Consider the following 23002-nt stretch of genomic DNA (forward strand, 5'->3'; position numbering starts at 1 on the left):
ACTGTTACGTACGGCGTGTGAAGGAGACAACACAGGACTCAGTTTGATAGCTTTATTGAAGCTATTGATGAGTGTGTAGGATGTGTATGCTACTCTGGTGTTTGGTGCAAAATGATGTGTAAAATTAACAATGTAAATGTTACCAGGGTTTGTTGTAAGTGCGTGTTGGATGAATGCTTCGTCAGACCAGAGGGGCAAGGCAAGAAGGCAGTCCATGGGCAAACAAGCGGTCAAAGGCTGGAGAGAAGCAACAAGGTCCGTGTCCAAGCAGGGGCCGAGGATCGAGGGGGGCATAAGACACGGGAACTGGGAAGTCACAAAGAGAGCAAGTACGCAGGAGGGAAGCCAGAGACTGGATGCTTACCACGAGGAGTGAACTACGTTCCAGCGCTGGATCTTCGGGTCCGCTGGTCTTTACACTGTCTGTCCTCATTAGTCCCAGGTGCGCTGATTACTGATTGCCTCCAGCTTTGCCGGCGCGTGGCCGCGATGCGCCGGCACACGCCCCTGCGCGCTTCCAGTGGAGGTGCCAGCCGACGGCATGAGGGATTGCACATGAGCCGTGACATAATTATTGACAATAACAAAGCCAAAACAAAACATGGCATGGAGGATTTGAGGAAAAACGCGACCTTTTGTAGAATATTAAAAAAAAATTGTATAAAATATATGTACAAGTAAAATATAAATAATATAAATATTACATTAATAAATTAATAAAAACATAACATTGAGAGAATAATTGGTAGTAATATTAATAATTAAGATAGAAAACGACATAATACAATAATAACAAACAAGAGTTTAAGATGATCAGTAAAAAGCCTTATTTAAAAAGGTGTGTCTTTAGCCTTTGTTTTATTAAATTTCATTGTTTTTTAATAATTTTTTTTAAGCTAGCGTTGCACTATATAGAAAATATACGATATAAATGATAAACCTTTGGCCGAATATAAAACTTTGAATACTGTCTTCATACCTCTGATGACACATTTGAGCTGTGTCCCGCACATTCGACAGCGATAAGCAAACAAACACGTCCTCAACGCAATGTAGTGTCTTTGCTAGCGGCTAACTTCCCTCCACAGTGCAAAGCCGCTTCTAAATCAGTAATCTTTGTCTCCATGGCGACAAATAATGTTTTTTTCATATGTTTTTTTTCATCACTGGACGACATGCTAACATGCTATACCACACACTGTAGGAGGGCATAAAAAGCCGTGCCAACCACTAAGCTGGAGATTTTGAATGTAAACAGGAGTGGGCGGATTGAAACAAATATCGACAGTCACGATACCAAGTGTAGTATCAGGATATACTACAGTATTGTTTACAAACCAGAGAATAAGTCCCTGGAAGATCTGAGAATTCCCGCCGCAGTCACACCTAGGGACAATTTTGAATCTGGCGTAAACCCACACAAGTTTGGGTGAACATGGCGACATCTGTGTTGAGATTCAAACCTAAAACCATCGATACGGTACATAATTGCGATGTGGCGATATCTCACAATATTCTAACACTGGTGTCTTCAATATTTTCCAGGCCAAGGACCACCAAACTGATGGAGAGACAGCGGGGCCCCTCTGCTTATACACTGGTCCTAAAGGTACCTTTTTATTGTGCAATAATATAATATTCAAATAACACAGCATAGCGCTGCTAATAGCTGGCTGGCAACTAGCACGCTAATTGCTAGCTGGCGATTGGCTTGGTAATCGCTGGCAACTGGAGTGCTAATTGCAATTCTATCCTAAATGCTAACATGAATGTAATAATATCATTATTTATTCATGTTTTTTATTTCAAACCTACAAGGTACAGTAAGTATGGTGTGCATGCCACTGCTCCTTCTAAACTACACTACAGTGTGTAACATCAATGTTAATGACTATTTCAAGACATTTCAATTAGTGGAAAAACTGCGTGGGGAATAAACTGCGTGGGGAATATAAAAAATACATATTATAAAAAGTGAAATCCACCAAAAATGTCAAGAACCCCCTGCAGAAACTCTGTTCCAGGCTGTTCTGTTCTACATAGTTCACTGATAGATACTGCATATAAAACTTGTATTTATTATGCAGACTAGATCAGAGATTTTCAATCTGTGCTGCACATACCAAAGAATCATTAAATCAAATATTCAAACACAATATTCAAAATGTTACAGTGGCCAAAATATGAAATAAACTTTTACATGTTTTAATGAATACTTAAGCATACTATGCTACTGTATTTAATGTTGGCCATTATGGTGGTACACATACAGTTTTTTTCTGAGGTGGTACGTGGTGACAAAAGTTTAACTACGACTGCAATAGCTGATGATGAAACAGTCAGAAGCAGTGTCTTTCATATGGAAGTATTATTGTAGCAAAATTATTTGCAAACGTCTATCTCAATCTTTGCGCGTGTAATCCAATTTGCGTGCGTGTGTACTAATTTGTGTGTGTGTATATCAATCCGAGTGTGTGTATTCAGATTCGCATACGAGTGTTTTAGAACCGCGTACATGTGTTTTAAGAGTTGTGCGGATGTCCCACAAGAAATTGCTGTATGTCCAAATCCAGAATACATCATACGCAAGAAAAAATTCCACTGTATTAAAGTGTGTGCACGCATTAATCCGAGCACATTTGTTTTTCACATCCTAATCAACGTGGAATCGACCGCAGACGTCTGCATGGCTGGGCACGCCCTGACCATGCCCCCTTATAAATACATCATATTGAAATTGTGTGCCTGAGATCTGCAACCAGAATTAAATAAAAGTCAGTAGGGTGTGCTTCTTTCTCGTGTTTGGAGCACACAAGAGGGTTGAGATTCTAAGCCTCTCAATGCTGTGGGCTCTGAGAACTGCAAACAGGCTGAAATAAAAAAAGAAATGGTTCTACATCAGGAAGAAGGAGAAGAAGATGGATGTGGCCAAAACAGGCCAGGGGACAGGTGATAAAGTAGTGCTGCACCCCGCTTGAAAAAGATAGCTGCTGTGGAAATACGTAAAACTTAGTTGGGTGAATCAAGTTATCCCAATAATAATATAATAATTTTGTGTAATTTACAACAAAATGTGTTCATACAGTAGCCTTCTCACAGCCAGATTAGAGTTTCATGTGAAAATTGTTATATTTGGTTTGCAGTCTTTTATATTTGAACATGCCAGCATATCAAAAAGGATATGAAAGTCTTTGACTTTTGATTACTCAATTTATTATTGCAACCCAGGAAAGCTTTTTGTTGTAGCAGCTACGCGTGACCCATAATCGGGCCATATCTCCACCATCTCCGGTGCTATTTGCGCCATTATTAGATGTCCTCACAAATATTGTTATGAATATAAAGCATTAAATTGAATTGAATTTTTTTTATTTAAACGGGGATAGTAGATCCATTCTATGTGTCATACTTCATCGTTTCGCGATATTGCCATATTTTTGCTGAAAGGATTTAGTATAGAACAACGACGATAAAGTTCGCAACTTTTGGTCTCTGATAAAAAAAAGCCTTGCCCCTACTGGAAGTAGCGTGACGTAGTCAGTTGTTCACCTCCTCATATTTTCCTATTGTTTTCAACGCAGCTAGAGCGATTCGGGCCGAGAAAGCGACGATTACCCCATTAATTTGAGCGAGGATGAAAGATTCGAGGATGAGGAACGTTAGAGTGACGGACTAGAATGCAGTGAAAGACATATCTTTTTTTGCTCTGACCGTAACTTAGGTACAAGCTGGCTCATTGGATTCCACACTCTCTCCTTTTTCTATTGTGGATCACGGATTTGTATTTTAAACCACCTCGGATACTATATCCTCTTGAAAATGAGAGTCGAGAACGCGAAATGGACATTCACAGTGACTTTTATCTCCACGACAATACATCGGCGGAGCTCTTTAGCTACTGAGCTAACGTGATAGCATCTGGCTCAAATGCAGAGAGAAACAAAATAAATAAATCCCTGACTGGAAGGGTAGACAGAAGATCAACAATACTATTAAACCATGTACATGTAACTACACAGTTAATAATTCTCAGCCTGGCAAAGCTTAACAATGCTGTTGCTAGTGACGCTGAAGCTAACTTAGCAACTTAGCAACCGGACCTCACAGAGCTATGATAAAAATATTAGCGCTCCACCTACGCCAGCCAGCCCTCATCTGCTCATCAACACCCGTGCTCACCTGCGTTCCAGCGATGGACGGCGCGACGAAGGACTTCACCCGATCACAGATGCGGTTGGCGGCTAGCATCGGCTATTGCATCTGCTATCCAAGTAAGTCCTCCTTGTTGTGTTGCTACAGCCAGCCGCTAATACATCGATCCCACCTACAACTTTCTTCTTTGCAGTCTCCATTGTTCATTAAACAAATTGCAAAAGATTCACCAACACAGATGTCCAGAATACTGTGGAATTATGAAATGAAAACAGAGCTTTTTGTATTGTCCTCAATGGGGGAGCCATACCTCTGTTCTACTGGCTACGTCACGCGCATATGTCATATCCAAAGGAGTTTTCAACCGGAAGTTTAGCGGGAAATTTAAAATTGCACTTTATAAGTTAAACCGGCCGTATTGGCATGTGTTGCAATGTTAAGATTTCATCATTGATATATAAATTATCAGACTGCGTGGTCGGTAGTAGTGGCTTTCAGTAGGCTTTTAAATGCATTTGCTAAAAAGTAAATTTTGTGTCCTTGCCTCGATCAGTGTGGATCTTTCTGACTATAAATATTAGTCTTAGTTATTGTCAACAACCTATTTTCTCCTGACTAAAATAGGTCGATAACGAGTCAAAACAAATGCACGTTGACGAAAAACAATGACGAAATGAATCGACCATTTAGTCGACGAATAAAAACGAGATGAAAATAAAATCCAATCATATTTATTTTCCTTTTTAGGTGGGTGGGACACGTAATCAATCTAATATAATCACAGTAGCATGCAGGAGAGGGGCGGGGATGAAACATGGCGGGGATCCAATGTGAACTATAACTACAAAGACACGTTGTTTGGATTTTTCACCTGGAAACAAGACTATATTGCAGGAATGTAACGACAAACGGTAATAATGATTATGGCGACAACACTCCCGACGGTCAGTGTTACCCTGTTAAAAGTTAAAGTTAAAGTACCACTGATATTCACACACACACTAGGAGTGGTGAAATTACCCTCTGCATTCGACCCATACCCTTGTTCCACCTAGGAGGCGAGGGAGCAGTGAGCAGCATCGGTGGCCGGGCTCGGGTGATTTAACCCCCTATTCCAACCCTTGATGGTGAGTGCCAAGCTGGGAGGTAATGGGTCCCATTTTTATAGTCTTTGACATGACTTGGCCGGGGTTTGAACTCACGACCTACCGATCTCAGGGCAGACACTCTAACCACAAGGCCACTGAGCAGGCTTATTAACTCAGGGGCCACAACGTACTTATTGGTGCCAGCTCGCCAGCTTAAATGCTAACATAAAAACAACATACCCCAATTTTAAACTTTGATAAACACATTACTGTCTGAGCAACTAAATCATTCAGTTGTGAACATTGAACCTACAAGATGTGCTCTTTTAGCACGGAATTATGATGATCGATCTTTCCTCAGAGGAAAAGAGACATATGTTTATATGGTGCGTTCAAGTACCGCTGAACAGAGTAGGACAGACACAACACTCACCAGAAGTGATACATAGTATATATTTTATTTGTTAATCACTTTTCATTTAGATAACTCTTAAAGATAGCTTGGTTGGTAGAGTGGTTGTGCCAGCAACTTGAGGTTCCAGGTTTGATCCCCGCTTCCGCCATCCTAGTCACTGCCGTTGTGTCCTTGGGCAAGACACTTTACCCACCTGCTCCCAGCGCCACCCACACTGGTTTAAATGTAACTTATTGGGTTTCACTATGTAAAGCGCTTTGAGTCACGAGAGAAAAGCGCTATATAAATATGATTAACTTCACTAAAGTGCTGCTGTCCAGACAAATATTTACAGTACAACAATAAAAGGTTATTAAAACAGATACAACAATAAGACTAAAACACTTCAGTGAAACATAACAAACTGAAATGCAAAATACTGTTTTTTCTAACAGTGTGTCTATTTATTTTAGTTATGTTTAAAAAGCTTTTTGAGCACATTCTACAATAATAATGATAACCATGATCATTTTGGTCACAATAACCGTGATATTAAATACTCATATCGTTACTTCCCTATTCTGCATTGTTACTCACATCATTACAATATGTCTTCCACCCCTGAAAGATAAAGAAGACATTTGGACACATTTTACCTTTGCAAGGTAGACAACAAAACACATTGTAAGCCCTCTGGCTTCATTTTCTCTGGTAAAAATACAACCAACTTGAAGCGTCTTCTGCTAGCTAATCATCACCTGACCATTTTAGTCATGAATTATTCAACATTTGAAAAAAATGCTCAATTTCAGCTGTAGCAATAACACACAATAAGGTTTAGTGTGAAATGTACTTATTGAAATATTCATGGAGTGCAGGTCTTGTGAATGTCGTTTTTGAGATGCTCTGCAATCATAATTAACAAAAGTGCTTTCAAGACAACTTTGAAGATACTTTGTTTTAGTCGATTAAAATATTGAGGTATTTTGTCGACTAAAACTAAATTAGTTTAGACGACTAAAATAGGACTAAAACTAAAATACATGTTCATCAAAAGAGTATAACTAAAGCTAATTTAAAAACTGTTGTCAAAATTAACACTTGCCTCGATCCTTTCATATGTTTAAAATCACATGTTGGCTAAGCCCAAACGACCACCTCTGTGTGTTGCAAAAGTGTCCACCACATGCCCAACTGTGCGTAGGTGAAGCATGAAGTTGGCGTGAGGCACCTCATCTTTGCCGTGAACAAGTGTGTAAGCAAGGATTTTGTGTATGCGCACGTTCAATACATCAGACACTAGCAGACACAAGTTGACAGACAGAGGTCAGCGGTCGGTGGGGAGGTTGTCTCTGATGACCTTACTGGTCTCTGCAGCCCACATCAACTCAACCTAATGAAGGCACGAAGCAATCAGTCACTTCATTGCCAATACTTGAAACAACTTTGTTAATGTTTGACCTCAGGGCTTTAACACAATCAATTAAAGGGGGCTTGCATTTGTAATTTATTTTATAAAAAAAAGAAAGAAGAAGTGGTACCTTGGTTTTTGATAGATATCAGTTGCAAGTGTTAGTTACAAAAAACTATCTAAAAGCATATTGTCATAACAGTTAAAGGTTCGCAGTGGGCTTAAATGCCTTATAACAGACCTGGGCATTCTGCGGCCCGCGGGCCGCATCCGGCCCTTTGTGCGTCCCTGTCCGGCCCGCGTGAGGCCAATTATAAATTACAAAATACATTTTAAAAAGTATCTATGTCGAGTGTGCAATACAACGGTGCTGCTTTTGTTTTGAAAATCGTTATTTGTATTACTTCCGTGTGGACGTATGCGTGATTGTGAGTGAATGTGAACAACTGCAATTACAAAATAAAGTTGAAAAAACATCTATGTCCTGCGCGCAATACAACTGTGCTGCTTTTATTTTGAAAAGTATTATTTATGGGCGTGTGTCCGTGTGTAACCTGCGAGTGAAGGTGCACATGCAGCGACAAGTGATGCACGGTTTACACCCGAGACGCCAAAAAGAGAAAAGTTGATGAGGAATGCCGTGTTTTCAACAACACATGAACTGCAAAGCAACGTCCCCTCACCTAAGGTGCGTGCCTGCGCAATTGCGCACTGCTCAAGCGCCCGCTGCGCGCAGCAAGTATATGCCACGCACCAAATCAAATCCCATCTGAATTATAAACAAAATAAACATATTTATTCTATGGAATTTTGCAATGCAACTTTAAGTGACAGTGACAACAAGCGGTGTTCGTCAACACCGTTCAATTGAACACCGTTCAATTATTGTAACGTCTATCGAGATGCTTCGAGGACAGGAATTATATCGATCACTTTATTGAACAAAACTGTTTATATTCGGACATAACCACACCAAAAACATGAGTAAAACAATTCTATCTCGAAAAACTAGTCATTTTCTGCCATACAAACCAGGCCAAAACCAACTTGTCATCAGTCACCAACACACATAGCACTAAACCACTGGTGCGTTTACGGCCACACAAAAAGTCGGACAACTCAAACACCACACAAAGTTACACTATGACTCCTCAGTCATACGTGTGCTTATTTTACTGTCATTTATTATTAATGTTAATTTATATATATTAGTCATGGAATGCTGTTACACACACTATGTTGAAGTATTACTATTATTATTATTATTATTATTATTTATCTTACGGTATATATCAAAAATAATATTGAGCAAAATTTAATTGAAATATTGTCGATGTGGCCCTCCAGCAGTGCTCGGGTAGCTCATGCGGCCCCCGGTAAAAATTAATTGCCCACCCCTGCCTTATAATGTGAACAGAGCATGGGTAGCTCAGGGTGCACAGTGCTTGACAGATCCTCGGTGTTCATTGTTTTGTGGGCGTTCTTTGAACAAATAAAACCTACAGCAACTATACGTTTGCAGTACAAGTACCACTTAAATAAATAAATAGCTACTCACCAGATACTCAGTGAGTTTTTTCACTGAACACTTACTTTTTTCTCAAGTTATTATTGGGCTTTATACTTTTTACTTTTACTTGAGTCTAGGGCGGTGGTTCTCAAACTTTTTTCCACCAAGTATCACCTCAGAAAAAACTTGCCTCTCCAAGTACCACTCTAATGACCAACATTAAAAAATACAGTAGCGTAGTAGGCCCAAGTATTCATTAAAAAATAAGTTAGAGGTTTTAGACATGCACCTGGGGATAGGTTGATTGGCGACACTAAATTGGCTCTAGTGTGTGAATGTGAGTGTGAATGTTATCTGTCTATCTGTGTTGGCCCTGCGATGAGGTGGCGACTTGTCCAGGGTGTACCCCGCCTTCCGCCCGATTGTAGCTGAGATAGGCTCCAGCGCCCCCCGCGACCCCGAAGGGAATAAGCGGTAGAAAATGGATGGATGGATTTAACAAGTATATTTAATATTTTTGGCCACTGTGACATCACACACAGTTTAAACCGTAACACTGTGTTTGAATATAGGAAAATAAAACACTGTACTTTAATTAAGTGATTCTTTTGGTGTGCCACAAAATGGAGCCCGTGTACCACTAGTAGTACACGTACCACACGTACTTGAAATTTTCATATCACGGTTATCATTTATATCGTGGTATTGTTGAATGTGCTCAAAAAGTCCTTATACACACACTGAAATATATTTTGACCGTTTTTTTATACGTAACATAAAATAGACATACTATTAAAAAAAGCTATTATTTTTATATTTTGTGTTTTTTAATCCTTGACTGATAGTGTTTTAATTTTAGTATCTGTTTTAATCCCTAAGCTTTTATTGTTTTAAATGTAGCACTTTAAGATGTATTTCAATGAAAAGTGCATAACATATAAAATCTTATTGTTTATTATTTTTGCCGGCCGTTGTGACGTTCTACTCTATTCAGCAGTCCTTGAACGCACTGTAAAGACACGTCCGTCTCGTATTCCTCTAAATACAGAATGATCTCTGTCATAAGAGAGCACAGTTTGTAGGTTCAATGTGCACAACGGAATATACTAGTTGCTCAGACAGTAATGTGTTTATATAGGTTTAGATTGGGGTACCTTCCGCCCAATTGCAGCTGAGATAGGCTCCAGCACCCTCTGCAAAATGGATGGATGGATGGATAGATTGGGATAGATTTTGTTTCCTAATGGGGTAAGACGTTAATGTCTCTTTTTTTCATTTGAACATTTAAGCTAGTTAGCTGGCACCAGTCAGTCTGTGAGTTTATCAAAATGCAGTTATCAATCATGGTTTATTTATAATTTTTATGGGTGCACAAAAAAATCGATTCAAGTCCAAATAGCGATTCTTATTTACCCCGATCGAGAGAAGCCAGATGAGGTGGTTTAGGCGTCTGATCAGAATTCCCCCGGACGCCGCAATGGGGAGGTGTTTACAGCACATCTGGCCTGGAAATGCCTCGGAAATTACGGGGGAAGAGCTGGACAAAGTAGCTGTGGAGAGGGAAGTCTGGGCTTCTCTGCTTAGGCTGCTGCCCCCGCAACCCGATGTCGGAGAAACGAAAGAAGATAGATGGATTTATCCAGATTCTAAATCAATTGATTATTTTCGAAAATTGATAAACATTTTTTTTGTTTTTTTCTAAGAATCAATTTCTAAAAAGACATTTTTAGGCAACCAGAGGGAGATTTTCTAACCTGTTGTATTATAATTATTATACAAAATAATACATTGCCAAACTCGGTTGAAATCGAGAATCAAATCATCACCCCGGTAATAATTAGCTGCCCAGAGATTCACACCCTAAATAATTTTAATTTGGGGCGGCGTGGCGAAGTTGGTAGAGTGGCTGTGCCAGCAATCGGAGTGTTGCTGGTTACTGGGGTTCAATTCCCACCTTCTACCTTCCTAGTCACGTCCGTTGTGTCCTTGGGCAAGACACTTCACCCTTTGCCTCTGATGGCTGCTGGTTAGCGCCTTGCATGGCAGCTCCCGCCATCAGTGTGTGAATGTGTGTGTGAATGGGTGAATGTGGAAATACTGTCAAAGCGCTTTGAGTACCTTGAAGGTAGAAAAGCGCTATACAAGTATAACCCATTTATCATTATCATTATTATAATTTAAAGGCCTACTGAAACCCACTACTACCGACCACGCAGTCTGATAGTTTATATATCAATGATGAAATCTTAACATTATAACACATGCCAATACGGCCGGGTTAACTTATAAAGTGACATTTTAAATTTGCCGCTAAACTTCCGGTTCGAAACGCCTCTGAGGATGATGTATGCGCGTGACGTAGACCGGGGAACACGGGTATGCCTTCCACATTGAAGCCAATACGAAAAAGCTCTGTTTTCATTTCATAATTCCACAGTATTCTGGACATCTGTGTTCGTGAATCTGTTTCAATCATGTTCATTGCATTATGGAGAAGGAAGCTGAGCAAGCAAAGAAGAAAGTTGTCGGTGCGAAATGGACGTATTTTTCGAACGTAGTCAGCCACAACAGTACACAGCCGGCGCTTCTTTGTTTACATTCCCGAAAGATGCAGTCAAGATGGAAGAACTCGGATAACAGAGACTCTAACCAGGAGGACTTTTGACTTCGATACACAGACGCCTGTAGAGAACTGGGACAACAGAGACTCTTACCAGGATTACTTTGATTTGGATGACAAAGACGCAGACGTGCTACTGTGAGTATGCAGCTTTGGCTTCTAAACATTTGATCGCTTGACCGTATGTGCGCAACTTTTTTTTGCGTATGTACGTAACTTTTTTAAAATATATAAGCTTTATGAACCTTGGGTTAGGTAAACGGTCTTTTGGGCTGAGTGATTGTGTGTGTTGATCAGGTGTTTGAATTGTATTGGCGTGTTCTATGGAGCTAGGAGCTAGCATAGGAGCTAGGAGCTAGCATAACACGTACCGTATCGTACGTGCGTAACTTTTTAAAAATATATAAGCTTTATGAACCTTGGGTTAGGTGAACGGTCTTTTGGGCTGAGTGATTGTGTGTGTTGATCAGGTGTTTGAATTGTATTGGCGTGTTCTATGGAGCTAGGAGCTAGCAGAGGAGCTAGGAGCTAGCATAACAAACACGCAGGTGTTTTTATGCAGGATTAATTTGTGGCATGTTAAATATAAGCCTGGTTGTGTTGTGGCTAATAGAGTATATATATGTCTTGTGTTTATTTACTGTTGTAGTCATTCCCAGCTGAATATCAGGTCACCCCCGGCTCTCACAGCATCTTCCCTATCTGAATAGCTTCAACTCCCCACTAGTCCTTCACTTGCACTTTACTCATCCACAAATCTTTCATCCTCGCTCAAATTAATGGGGAAATTGTCGCTTTCTCGGTCCGAATCTCTCTCACTTCATGCGGCCATCATTGTAAACAATAGGGAACTTTGCGTATATGTTCAACTGACTACGTCACGCTACTTCCGGTAGGGGCAAGCCTTTTTTTTATCAGATACCAAAAGTTGCAATCTTTATCGTCGTTCTATACTAAATCCTTTCAGCAAAAATATGGCAATATCGCGAAATGATCAAGTATGACACATAGAATAGATCTGCTATCCCCGTTTAAATAAAAAAAATTCATTTCAGTAGGCCTTTGAAACATCAGCCGCGGCGCTCATCAATACCGTTTATCATTACCTTCCTACTTGAGTACTCTGAACTAACTCAAGCATTCCTACCTAAGAGTTCAAACAGTAATACAAGAACATTCCGGCAACGTCAAGAACATATGAAGGGTATTAGGAAAAGACCACATCAGAGAAAGAAACATACCTGTGTTTCCTCTTTAGAGAAGCAGGCTAAAAGAACCAATCTAATGCAATCTGACAAAGGTGAGCAAAGGACAAAACCAACACAACGATGCCCTGACAGAGGAGAGAAAATAGACTTAGAAGCAGTGTAATTACTTTAAAATCAGAATATCATTGCTGCGATAATGATAAGCGGAAAAACTATCTTCAGTGAAGGTGAAAAGGAGAGGACCAATTAAGGTAAAGCCTGTCGCTGAATGAAGACAGACAGGGAGTGTGGTTTGAGGATGAGGAGATGAAGATATCTTTGGCATCAGGCCCACACTGCTCCAGGATGCGGGAGCAGAGGAAGGAGGAGGAGGAGGAGGAGAAGGAGTGCTTTGTCCCTGCACCAAGTGCTTGGAACATGTTGAGGGTGCAGGTGAGAACAAAAGAAGGAGGAAGGAGAAGATGACGCTGGACCTTTTGGATTCAGGGGGTGAGGTGGAAGGAGGAAGATGAGAGGGGGACATGGAGCTACTTTGATGGAGCGTCTGTGTTTTGGATGTGGGAACATGGAAAACATGGAAGCAACATCACACGGCACACATTCACATCCAACTTTGATGCGGAGAAAACGGAAGCGCTCGCGGTTGAAAGCGTCTCGTGGAAGAATCTGACGCTCCAGTATGCCATGACCACCCCCCTCCCTCCGTGCTTCCCACTGTCACTTCTACTTTCCCTCTGTGCTCCTGCCAGTTAATTCCTAATTGGCGACGCCGCGCACAACCTGAAGCCGATTCCAATCACAGCGAGCCTCAGAGACCACCAAACGAAAAATCCCTCATTGGCTCTGAAGATGACGGCGAGTTGAGAGATTCTTTTCAACTCCAGCCAGTAGCCAGGCCCTTTAAAATCCATTCATGTTGATCAAAAAGCTTTACATCCATCTTCACTGGTGGATCCTTGAGCTCGTTTTATTAAAAAATATGATAGCGTTCTCTATCGTATTTGGGAATTATGTTAATGACAGGTTTCACTTTTAATTAACAGCAGACACTATTTAATTAGGTTATATCTCCAAACACAATCAATAGTTCCACTACAGTAAACAACATCACAAAAAACTGTCATATAGTTGCTGATAAAGTACATTTTCTATTGACAAAATATATGCTTTTACCTTGACAACGATAATAATGCTACTGATAAATTATTCTGCTTGCAGTTTGCAGTGGTGTACTGTATCATACTGAGAACGGATTTTAATATTAATACATTTCCTTATTTCGCTACCGGAACGAGACAAAATATTAGAACCACTTCTCAGTATAATGTAGTACAGTCCTACACCACAATACCAGATATATTCTTAGATGAATACATTTATGATAATGAGCATTACCAGCCATATATAATACTGCTCTTTTATTGGATCTTGAACCTTCAATAAAAATGTAATTACTCCTTTTTTGTACAAATGGCAAAAAATATCTGCTTCCTAAAAGTTACTGGGAATATATCACTAGTAGGGCTGTCAAACAATTACAATATTTAATTGCGATTAATCACATTTTCCCATAGTTAACTGGTAAATAATCATGATTATGAAGTGTATCTTAGACAAATAATTGTCAAGTTTTTAATACTATCAACATGGGACTAGACCAGGGGTTCTAATTTTTTTCTCACTACGTTAACACATCATGAACACATATTGGCTGTCCAATTACCACCATAATGACCAACAGTAATATACAGTAGCGTAGTATGCCTAAGTATTCAATAAAAACAAGGCAGAGGTTTTATTTAACAAGTATATTTTTTATTTTTGGCCACTGTAACATTACACACAGTTTGAAACAGTAACACTGTGTTCCAATATGGGAAAATAAAACACTGTACTTTAATCAAGTGATTCTTTGGCATACCACTAGATGGAGCCGGCATACCGCAGCTTGAGAATCACTGGACTAATAATTTTTTGTGGTTTTATGCAAATGTTTGTTTATTAAACCGTATGCATTTTAAACAGATCAACATGTTGAAAAATATTCCAAATTTCCAAGCTCAGGGAGAGAGTAGTCCCTGCGTCCACATGCGCGCCAAACTGTTGGTCATTTTAAAAAAAACAAAAGGAAAAATTACACATCAAAGAGACAAAACAAAAAAAACATTTATGATTCCTTTGCAAAACAACTCAAATCCAGACAGGGAAAAAGACAGCCCTGACCGATACTGCACCTCAATGAAATCCCCAAGACCGACAAAAGTCCCTAGTTGCTGGTGACCTGTCCCTGGTCCTCCCCGGGCTGGTTCTCTGGAGTTTCATGCTTTGGGCCCGGTCTCTCCAGCGCCCGGAGCCTCACCAAAGAGTCCTCCACGCTCAGACCCCCCCGGGCTGCATTGTGCGCATCAGCCTGCTGTTGTTCACCTCCAGGCGGAACATGCAAGTACATCTGCACCAGCTCCTGCTTGGTCATGTTCTGCAGGCTCCTGACGTGGCACAAAAGTCAGCAAGGTCCCACTCACAGTGATCTTGAACAGACGGAGAACCTCAAGAGAAGAGGATAATTGCAGGGGAACAAGCAGATTTCTGAGCTGGTCGCTACAATCTGAGTTTACTTTGTGAGAAGTACCTGGAAAACCAGCAACATCTGTACCACTTCTTTATAAGTTTCAGAAAGGCATCTGAGAGACACCTGGGTCCTTCAACACCTCTTTGAGAAGGCAACCAAAGCTGTCATCTTTAACAACACCATAGGCAGATGGTTCAAGACCACAGTGGGCGTACAACAGCACTGCCTACAGCACTCTCACCCACTCTGTTCAACATCTTCTTGGAGCCGCTTATGACTGAGGCATTGGACGGATATGAGGGAACTGCCACCATCACAGGCCCAAATCTTACAAACTTCCGCATTCTTTATGACCTCGATGCACTAGCGGGAAATAGAGCGGAACCGTCCATTCTTTTCCAGAGGCTTGTTTCCACCTCTAAGGTCTTCGGAATAGTTCAGAGAAGACTAAGGTCATGATGAACAACACAAAAGGATTTCTCAACAACATTCAAATCAGCGGGCAGCCTCTCAAGGCTATAACCAGGTTCAAATGTCCTTGACTCCAATGCAGTTAGCTACTCGACCTCTTTCGGTCAGCGGATTGAGTATCGCAAATAGGAATTGACATTTAGCAATTTGGACGGTTGTGGGAGAATCGCAATGTAAGGCCAAGTTCCATTCGATGCTTGATGCCCAACCCTATTCAACATAGCCAAAATGTCTCAAAATGTATGAAGATACAGCTAGCTCTTTTACCTCTTCACGTCTTAGTATCAAAAATAAGAATCGACGACTAGAAATTTGGATGGTTGTGGTAGAATCGGAATTTAAGACCTGGTTCCCTTCCATTCTCTATGCCCAACCCTACTCAACACAGCCGATATGTTTAAAATGTATAAATATACTGTTAGCTACTCTCACTCTTCCGGTCAGCAGACTGAGCATCGAAAATAGGAATCAACAGTTTGAAATTTGGACGACTGCAGAAGAATCGGAATGTAAGGTTCCCATCAATGGTCGATGCCGAACCCTACTCAACAGAGCCAACATGTCTTAAAGTGTATGATGATAAAGTTGGCTGCTCTACCTCTCCCAGTCGGCAGACTGAGCATTGAAAATAGGAATAAACGTTTACAAATTTTGATGGTTGTGGGAGAATCGGAATGTAAGACCCGGTTCCCGTCGATGCTCGATGCCAATATGTCTAAAAATGTATGAATATACTGTTAGCTACTCTACCTCTTTCGGTTGGCAGACATAGCATCGAAAATAGGAATCGGCGTTTCGAAATTTGGATGGTTGCGGGAGAATCGAAATTTAATACCCGGTTCCCTTCAACGCTCGATTCCCAACCCTACTCAACACAGCCAAAATGTCTTAAAATGTATGAAAATACAGCTTGCTGCTCTACCTCTTCTGATTGGCAGCTCTTTTACCTCTTCACGTCTTAGTATCAAAAATAAGAATCGACGACTAGAAATTTGGATGGTTGTGGTAGAATCGGAATTTAAGACCTGGTTCCCTTCCATTCTCGATGCCCAACCCTACTCAACACAGCCGATATGTTTAAAATGTATAAATATACTGTTAGCTACTCTCACTCTTCCGGTCAGCAGACTGAGCATCGAAAATAGGAATCAACAGTTTGAAATTTGGACGACTGCAGAAGAATCGGAATGTAAGGTTCCCTTCAATGGTCGATGCCGAACCCTACTCAACAGAGCCAACATGTCTTAAAGTGTATGATGATAAAGTTGGCTGCTCTACCTCTCCCAGTCGGCAGACTGAGCATTGAAAATAGGAATAAACGTTTACAAATTTTGATGGTTGTGGGAGAATCGGAATGTAAGACCCGGTTCCCGTCGATGCTCGATGCCAATATGTCTAAAAATGTATGAATATACTGTTAGCTACTCTACTTCTTTCGGTTGGCAGACAGAGCATCGAAAATAGGAATCAACGTTTCGAAATTTGGATGGTTGCGGGAGAATCGAAATTTAATACCCGGTTCCCTTCAACGCTCGATTCCCATCCCTACTCAACACAGCCAAAATGTCTTAAAATGTATGAAAATACAGCTTGCTGCTCTACCTCTTCTGATTGGCAGCCTGAGCCACAGAAATAGGAATCAACATTTAAAAAATTGGACGGTAGCGGGAGAAACAGAATACAAAACCCGGTTCCCTTCGATGGTTGATGCCCAACCCTTTCTTAACATAGCCAAAATGTCTCAAAAAACAACTGTTGCTGAATGCCACAAAATGTCTGACATCTCGGACTTTGGTGGCCTGTTTATGCCAGGAGCCGACCCTGCTTCAAGATCTCTTCAGAGAGTTTTATAACACCTAATGAAATGTTTATATAAGGGAGCTTTTTATGAGCCGAAGGTCACGAAATGATGCACGATAACTCACTGTTTGTGGTTTGAAGTGTAACTGGGCCAAATATTACTGGACTAACTCGGTTCTGAATATCTAAATCCGTGACGGACAAAATGATGTTAACTCATTACCCAGCAGTTGGAATCCAAACCGAGTTTCATTCTACCCCTAGAACTTGGCAGTCTGAAGAGCTTGAGAAAGATTATGCATTTTATCTTGCCAGTGATTTTTTGCATCTCAATAAAAACTTTATTAAGCTGGCACACAGTGAGTTATATTGGCACCAATAAAGCAGCAGCGGAAAATTCACATTTTCCTGTTTAATAGGATATAAAACTTTTTTTTTTTTTTTTTTTTTTTTTTTTTTTTTTTACATTTTAGGTCATTCGTCAGCCCTTCAACAAATAGTCATATTTTTTAATGTGGTTCTTTTATGGGACCTTCAACAGCCACTAAATCCTCAATTACTACAGTTTAATGTATCCTAGTAATAAAATAAAGGCATAAAAGACTTGCATATATACCAATAAACAGTACATGTATTATGCACGGACACGTGTGCAAAATATGACGCATGATCTCCAGTTGTATTCCTTGATGAACCATGAGTACGTGTGTCTATCACCCTTGCTTTGCGGTGTGTGCATCAGTACACTTGCACACACACACACACACACACACACACACACACACACACACACACACACACACACACACACACACACACAAACACCCGGTGCTCCCTAATATTGTCCTTACAGAGGACACAGTTCCATCACACGACAGCTATTCAGCGGAAGAACACTCCAACACGAGTGCAGCAATTGAGCACGCCTCGGAATTCACAGCATAATAAGCTATTTGCATTACGGACACAAGGATGTGCAGTCTACTTCATGCTTTATTTGATTCTAAGTAGCGCTTGCGTACACTGCACCGCATTGTTCAGTCATATTTAAACACAAATGAAATGTGGTGCACGCTTAATGATGCCTTTTCAAAGGAGCGTCAAGTTGGCAACTATACAGAAGCCATTTGTATTCTTGCATTTATCCATTGCATGATGACGCCATTGTTGTCTTTGTCCTTTCAGTATTATTCTTGTATTCTTTATCAGGAGTGTACAAACTTTGTCCTCCAGCGGCCACATACTGAATATTGAAAGCATGTGAGGGCCATTTTGACAAAAACAGATATTATATATACCGTATTTTTCGGACTATAAGTCGCTCCGGAGTATAAGTCGCACCGGTGAAAATGCATAATAAAGAAGGAAAAAAACATATATAAGTCGCATTTTTGGGGGAAATTTATTTGAGAAAACCCAACACCAAGAAGGTAAGGCAATTTAAAATAAATAAAGAATTGTGAACAACAGGCTGAATAAGTGTACGTTATATGACGCATAAATAACCAACTGAGAACGTGCCTGGTATGTTAACGTGACATATTATGGTAAGAGTCATTCAAATAACTATAACATAGAACATGCTATACGTTTACCAAACAATCTGTCACTCCTAATCGCTAAATCTCATGAAATCTTATACGTCTAGTCCGGGGGTCGGCAACCCGCGGCTCTAGAGCCGCATGCGGCTCTTTAGCGCCGCCCTAGTGGCTCTCTGGAGATTTTTCAAAAATGTATGAAGAATGGAAAAAGATGAGGGGGAAAAAAAATCAATTTTTTTGTTTTAGTATGGTTTCTGTAGGAGGACAAACATGACACAAACCTCCGTAATTGTTATAAATCACACTGTTTATATTAAATATGCTTCACTGATTCAAGTATTTGGCGAGCGCCGTTTTGTCCTACTTATTTTGGCGGTCCTTGAACTCACCGTATAGTCTGTTTACATGCATAACTTTCTCCGACTTTCTAGGACGTGTTTTATGCCACCTCTTTTTCTGTCTCATTTTGTCCACCACACTTTTAACCTTGTACATGAGTGCACAAAGGTGAGTTTTGTTGATGTTATTGACTTGTGTGAAGTGCTAATCAGACATATTTGGTCACTGCATGACTGCAAGCTAATCGATGCTAACATGCTATTTAGGCTAGCTATATGTACATATTGCATCATTATGCCTAATTTGTAGCTATATTTGAGCTAATTTAGTTTCCTTTAAGTCCTCTTAATTAAATTTATATCTCATGACACATGTAATATGGCTTTTAATTTTTTGCGGCTCCAGACAGATTTGTTTTTGTTTTTTTTGGTCCAATATGGCTCTTTCAACATTTTGGGTTGCCGACCCCTGGTCTAGTCTCTTACGTGAATGAGCTAAATAATATTATTTTATATTTTACGGTAATGTGTTAATAATTTCACACATAAGTCGCTCCTGAGTATAAGTTGCACCCCCGGCCAAACTATGAAAAAAACTGCGACTTATAGTCCGAAAAATATGGTACATATTTAGAAACAAAACTTTGTGTCAGTGTTGTATTATAGGTGTCAAAGTATATTGTTATTAATTATTGGTTGGAACATTTCAGCTTTCTCTCATTCCATTCAGATTTTTTTGCTCTTTTCTTGTTACATTTTTATTGTTGTTTTTTCCCATGATAATGATAATGATAATAATAATAATAATAATGCGATTGTGTAACTGCATAACCTAGTGTGTCAAAAATTCTGCCTGTATGAAAATATTAATGTTCAGTTACACATTAAACAGTGTTTATTATTGTTGTTGTAATTTTTTCAAATTAAATAATTTGTCAATTAGTATTATTTTTAAATTGTTATTTAAACATAGTTTCTGTTTTTATTTTTTTTCTAATCTAATATCTAATATTTTAGATCACAGGTATCCAGACTTTTTCCACCAAGGGCCACTTACAGTATGTGGGGGGCCATTTTGATATTTTTTATTTTGTTTTAAATGCGAACAACAAATATTATATACACATATTTAAAGAGAAAAGTTTGTGTCAGTCCTGTCGGGGTTTATTTTGAGGTGAAACTTGCCAACAGGCACATCAATTAGTCTTCTCATTCATCTTTGTACTGACGTATGCATTGACCTGGGGCCTCATCTAACAAGCTTGCTTACATGGGATGTGTCAAGGGTGAACATGACTTGAAATGTGCGGCTCTTTGCCACAGAGGTGGTCGTTCGGGCTTTGACAAAACATGTTTTCATCAATGTTAAAAAATCGAGGCAATGACACCAATTCACTTTTTTGCCAATGCATTTAATGCTTCATATTTATATTAATATTTGTGAACACGTCTTGTAATTTATCTAGGCCAGCTGTGGTACCCGGCTCCATCTAATGGAGTATCATTGTTGACGATGTCCGTGCATTGTGTGTAATGTTACAGTCGCCAAAAAATATTAGATATACTTGTTAAATAAATCCTCTGCCTTGCTTTTAATGACTACTTAAGCCTACTACGTTACTGTAATTTAGTGTTGGTCATTATTAGGGATGATGTTTGATAAGGAATTATCGAGTCCGAGCCTATTATCGAATCCTCTTATCGAACCGATTCCTTATCGATTCTCTTATCGAGTCCAGATAGGTTGTTGTATATGGAAAAAAACACACAATATTTGGTTTAACAAAAGCTCACTTTTATTATATAATAAAAAAATAAAATCTAATAAATAAATAAATATTGACTGTTACCCACCTAAAAAAATCAAATAAAATAAATAAATATTGACCGTTGTTACCCAAAGTATATTAAGTGGGATTTTTCAGAGAAACAAATATATACAGTAACACAAAAACAAGCTGTCTCTGTGATCACTATAGGTGTATAAATAATAATATAGTGTTAAATAAAATCAGTCCCTTGGGCACAAAACTGGAAATAATACAGCTCTCCAAAAAGTGCACTTCTGCTGCTATTTGACATAACTGTTTGTTATGATGCTTTGACATTTTTGCACTTTCTTTATTGAAAGAACATTCTATGAAGAGAAAAGTTGTTTGCAAATGTGGTTACAATGCTAAAAAAATGAAAAGTTAAAGCTAAAAAAAGAAATACACTTTATTGAGTTAACATTATTTCTTTATGGGGGAAAAATGTTATGAGCTAGAGAATATAACAACTACAATACCCAGCATGCAACGGGAGTTACGAGCATGCGCGGTAGCCCAGAAAAGTGTTGCATGTTGCCACGCTGTGAAAGTAAACGTCAAGAACTCAGCCAACACGCCTCGTCTGCATTATTTATAATTAGACAGACAACACATCTACAGTGTGATTTTGTTTTGTTTACAAGGAAAGAAAAACAAAAGTTAAAAAAGGGAGATATGTTGTATATATATGTATGTGCTGCGGTTGTTTTAAGAACGTTGCGACAGCTGCCGTAAAGGAGGTGCGTTGCTATGTTTCCGGTTGGTCGTAAAAGTGTTCGTCATGTGTTTTACCCTGCTCAAATCCCTCAGTAAAGTTATTCGATGGATTATAGCTTTTGTTTTGAACTTTATTACACCTTGGAGCGCTTTTTACCGTCCATTCTTTTCCTGCTTTCCCTATCTGCGCCTAATGACTGAGCTACGTGACGTCAATTCTTGTGATGTCCCACGGAGCATTTCTGGTCGGGACGGGATTCGAATAAAGAATCAACTCTTTTCCTTTACTATAGTGGTCTCGATAACGGGTACCGGTTCTCAAAAAGGGATTCGAGTCCGAGGACTCGGTTCTTTTCTTATCAAACAACCGGGAAAACCGGTTTCGAGTATCATCCCTAGTCATTATGGTGGTACATGGAGAGCCAAGTGTTTTCTGAAGTGATACTTGGTGAAGAACCACTGATCAAGGTGATACTTTTGCCACCTATTGCTGTCACAATGTGTTCCTGTGACTCCATTAAAGATTGGCCAGTCAGGCGGACAGCAACCGCCTGAGGTGGCGGCACAACAGCACTAAGGCTGCAGCTAACGATTATTTTTCTATCGATTAATCTATAGATTAATTTTTCGATTAATCGGTTAATCTATAGATTATTTTTTTCGATTAATCTATAGATTATTTTTCCTTTTACCGATTATTTTTTTATTCAAAATGAAGATGAAAAAGTAAATGTAGGCCCGTTTTTTCAAAAGGCATGGCTTTTATTTACAAAAAAAAAGAAGTATGGCCACTCAGTCAACACTGACAACAACATGACTAAATATTCTGTAATAATGTAAACATTTAAAACTTTTAACATTTAACAAAATTAAAAGTAGCTTATTTGCTTTTTAATGTGCAAATATAAAAGTCAACATCCAGTGCAAATCTTAATATTCTGCAATAGTATAAGCATTTCAAAAGCAAAAGTATTGCTTATTTTGCTTTAAAATGTGCAAAAATAAAGATAAACATCCAATACAAAAAAGTGCAAAACGAAATATTCTGTAACAATAGTGTAAACATTTCAACAAAAGTGAAAGTATTGCTTATTTGCTAAAATGTGCAAAAATAAAGATAAACATCCAATACAAAAAAGTGCCAATCTAAATATTCTGGAGCACTGTAAACATTAAGTATTGCTTTTAAAATGTGCAAAATAAACATCCAGTCCAACACAGTACACAATAACCAATTCTACTCATTCCAGTGAGTGACTAACAGTTGTAATGAAGAAAGGTTAGCATGTCTACGCTCAGAAGGGGTCGATGTGGCTGGAACTGAGAGCTAATTAGCCTTCACCTCAAGCCAGGACTGCGAGTGAGCTGAGCTGCA

At 39.4% G+C, this 23002-nt stretch overlaps 1 protein-coding gene across 1 annotated transcript in view; it reads left to right on the forward strand.

Moving 5' to 3' along the window:
* Positions 1–1577: 1577 nt before the first annotated feature.
* The window catches only part of lama2 (laminin, alpha 2), a 558082-nt gene continuing 536657 nt past the window's right edge, over positions 1578–23002 (forward strand). The window contains exon 1 of the mRNA XM_062033747.1: positions 1578–1609. The gene's annotated coding sequence lies outside the window, so the exon portion shown is untranslated. The remainder of the gene's footprint in view (positions 1610–23002) is intronic.

Source organism: Entelurus aequoreus, linkage group LG23 (genome assembly GCF_033978785.1).
Source record: "Entelurus aequoreus isolate RoL-2023_Sb linkage group LG23, RoL_Eaeq_v1.1, whole genome shotgun sequence".
NCBI lineage: Eukaryota > Metazoa > Chordata > Actinopteri > Syngnathiformes > Syngnathidae > Entelurus > Entelurus aequoreus.